A 4,348-nucleotide genomic window follows, 5' to 3' on the forward strand; every position below is an offset into this window, starting at 1 on the left:
CTCACTCATCCCACTCTGGAGCCGCGTGATGCACGCGCGAGTGGACGAGACCTAACTAACATGTTTAATTCAGACTAGAGGAAGAGGATGTCCAACAGTTATTATGAAATCAGATCAATCACGTTTAAATCAAACTTGTTGAAGAGGATATCCACGTTCATTCAGACTAGATGAACAGGATGTCATGCCAATCCTTATGACACGAGATCAATCATGTTTTAATTCGGACTACGTGTGGAGAATGTAATGTAGCCGTTATGAAATCAGATCTAACATTCTAAATGAAATCAGATCTAACATTCTTAAATGAAATCAGATCTAACGTTCTAAATGAAAAATACAAGATCTAGACGTTCTAAATGAAATCAGATCTAACGTTCTAAATGAAATTTCAGATCTAACGTTCTAAATGAAAGATTCAACGATCTTAACTATTCTTAATGATGAAAAACATCCGATCTAACATTCCTAAAATGAAATATCAGATCTAACATTCTAAATGAAATCAGATAGGCTAACGTGGTCTAAATTGAGCACAGCTAAATCTGAGTCAGTTATCTAGTGTCGTCTAACGTCATCGTCCGTCTCAATCAATGAAATCAAGATGGACATGTCTAGATCTGCACAGAGCCTTGGAGTTACCAACACTGGAAGACTCCTCTCCTCCCACTCTGCTGTTTGAGGGTTCTCGTTTGTTTTTTTAATGCAACTACTTCTACGAAGTACTTTTATCCAGCGGAAAACAAAGATGAAGGATCTTTTTTAACACTTTTTTTCCCCCTTTGATATGGTGATGATTTCCACCCGGATGCCAACATGTAAACATCATGTTTGGTTACATGTCAAACGTATAACAACCAACTAATTGAAATTGCATTTGAATGTAAAAAAATATATATCTTTACATCTGTCACAGGTTACTGTGACAGATGTTGAAACATGTAAATCGACTTCAACATGTCTTTTGTTTTTCATACTTTTCTTAGACACAACGTATGTCGCAATGTCATTTCTCCAATAGAAGAAAAAAAAAAGCTTTTTAAAGTGATCGACTTGAGGAAATCGATCCTCCAGATTTAAATGCRGTCATGCACTGTGAATTGAAGAGGCACATCAAGGAGCATGGGAATGACCCAGCCACCAAGAAAGACAAGCAACCAGGGGAAGTCACTCTGCTGTGAGCAGAATGGACATGWCCCCGGTGACCTCGCCAGACAGCTATAAAATGAGGCTTAATTAATTGAAGATATACGTGGTGTATCTATGCCCCAGCAGTACTCAAGTTAAAACCTGAATTGAATTGAATTGCTGATCTTGTAAATGACTAGAATCTCTTTGATTTGAAGATTCCACTGTACTGGAGGAGGAGTTTCAGCCTCCACACCTGGGATGTTGTCGTTGTTATGAGAAATGTGCAGAATTCAAAGAAACTGCTGTACTGTGTTGTAATGTAACATGTAGCCTCAGGTTATCGTTGTATGTTTTCATTTGACATGTAAGGTTGATTGGTTTTCTGGGTAATCGAATAGCAGTTTGAATTGTTGTGGGTGACTTTGGAGGACAGTTTAAATTGGTTTATTTTGGTTTGGTCACTACAAGCCCTGTAGTGAAAAAGACTTTGGTCTGTGCTTTGCCAGTGCAGTGRAAAATTCTCATTGGGGTTTAGAGTACACACACTGCCTTGAAAGCATAGCAGTCAACACCCCATCAGTGAAGTTGGCTCGGTTCTTTATTTTACTCTCTCTCTCCTTCCCCCCATCTCTCTCTCTCTCTCCCTCTTTCTCGCTCTGTCTATCTCTCTCTCTCAATGCTCTCTCTCTTTCTCTCTCTCCCTCTTTCTCGTGCTGTCTAACTCTCTCTCTCAACTCTCTCTCTCCTTCTCTCGTGCAGTCTCTCTCTCTCAACTCTCTCTCTCCCTCTCTTGTGCAGTCTCTCTCCTCAACTCTCTCTCTTCCCCCAATCTCTTTCTCTCTCTCTCTCTCTCTCTCTCTCTCTCTCTCTTCTCTCTCTCTCTCTCTCTCTCTCTCTCTCTCTCTCTCTCTCTCTCTCTCTCTCTCCTCTCTCTCTCCTCCTGCTTCCTTTCACAGCACTGACATAACTGACACACTTTGGCCTAGACCTATCACAGTTCAGCTAGGTCCCCCCAGATGGGTGCTGGCTACGCAGGCTGGGGTGTACCAGAAGTGTTTCTCGGGACAGAGAACTTTGGGTGGTTCCGTTGAACAGTAGGTTATCTGAGAGACCTTTTACTTTCCAGTTTTTTTTCCCAGGAGCTATCTCCTCTCCCTCTCTCTCTCTCTCTCAGTGCTCTGTGTCACTATGCCTGAGCTCTGTGATTAGGATTGTAAAGGACAGGACCATTGGGTTGTGCAGGCAGTGTCAAACTGTGAGTCTAAGGGTTTTGCCTTACTGTGACTGTGGCTGGAGGCTGAGCTGGTGAGAGTGAGGAAGAAACACCTCCAGATGCCTATCTCCAGGTAAGAGAAAGGAACTCTGGAAATAGGAACAGGGCGAAAAAGTGGTAATGCGTTTCCAAAATCTTAAGTAGTGTAAACCTTTCTGTTTGTGATAAGGTAGGATTTAGGAGGTTATTGTGACATGCTGAGGTTACTGTGACATGCTGATGTTACTGTGACATACTGATGTTACTGTGACATCTGATGGTTACTGTGACATACTGAGGTTATTGTGACATGCTGAGGTACTGTGACATGCTGATGTTACGTGAATGCTGATGTTACTGTGACATACTGAGGTTACTGTGACATACTGAGGTTACTGTGACATACTGAGGTTAACTGTGACATCTGAGTTACGTGACATGCTGATGTTACTGTGAATGCTGATGTTACTGGGAACATACTGAGGGTTCTGTGACATACTGAGGTTATTGTGACATGCTGCGGTTACTGTGACATGCTGATGTTACTGTGACAGGCTGAATGTTACTGTGACATGCTGATGTTACTGTGACATGCGATGTTACTGTGACAGCTGGGTTACTGTGACATGCTGAGGTTACTGTGACATGCTGAGGTTACTGTGACATGCTGAGTTACTGTGACATACTGAGGTTACTGTGACATACTGAGTTACTGTGACATACTGAGGTTACTGTACTGTACTGAGGTTACTGTATGTACTGAGGTTACTGTGACATACTGAGGTTACTGTATGTACTGAGGTTACTGTATGTACTGAGGTTACTGTGACAACTGATGTTCTGTGAATACTGAGTTACTGTGACATACTGAGGTACTGTATGTACTGAGGTTACTGTGACATGCTGAGGTTACTGTATGTACTGAGGGTTACTGTGAACATACTGATGTTACTGTGACATACTGAGGTTACTGTGACATACTGAGGTTACTGTGACTACTGATGTTTACTGTGACATGCTGAGGTTACTGTAATGTACTGAGGTTACTGTGACATACTGAGGTTACTGTGACATACTGAGGTTACTGTGACATACTGAGGTTACTGTGAAATACCTGATGTTACTGTGAATGTGAGGTTACTGTATGTACTGGGTACTGTGACATGCTGAGGTTACTGTGACATACTGAGGTTACTGTGAATGCTGAGGTGGTACTGTGTGTAACTGAGGTTACTGTGACATACTGAGGTTACTGTGACATGCTGAGGTTACTGTCTGTACTGAGTTACTGTGACTACCTGAGGTTACTGTGACATACTGAGGTTACTGTGACATACTGAGGTTACTGTGACATGCTGAGGTTACTGTGACATACTGAGGTTACTGTACATGTACTGAGGTTACTGTGACATACTGAGGTTACTGTGACATACTGAGGTTACTGGACATACGATCGTTACTGTACATAATGATGTTACTGTGACATACTGAGGTTACTGTGAATACTGATGTTACTGTGACATACTGAGGTCCACTGTATGTACTGAGTTACTGTGTGTACTGAGGTACTGTAGTATCTGAGGTTACTGTGACATACTGAGGTTACTGTTGACATGCTGAGGTTACTGTGACATACTGTAGGTTACTGTGCATACTGAGTTCTGTGACATACTGAGGTTACTGTGAATACTGATGTTCTGTGACATGCTGAATGTTACTGTGGACATGCTGATGTACTGTATGGTACTGATGTTACTGTGACATACTGAGGGTTACTGTGACATGCTGAGGTTACTGTATGTACTGAGATTACTGTGACATACTGAGGTTACTGTGACATGCTGAGGTTACTGTGACATACTGAGGTTACGTGGACTACTTGAAGGTTACTGTGACATGCTGAGTTACTGGTGACATACTGAGGATTACTGTGACATACTGAGGTTACTGTGACATGCTGAGGTT

Source organism: Salvelinus sp. IW2-2015, linkage group LG3 (genome assembly GCF_002910315.2).
Source record: "Salvelinus sp. IW2-2015 linkage group LG3, ASM291031v2, whole genome shotgun sequence".
Lineage (NCBI taxonomy): Eukaryota > Metazoa > Chordata > Actinopteri > Salmoniformes > Salmonidae > Salvelinus > Salvelinus sp. IW2-2015.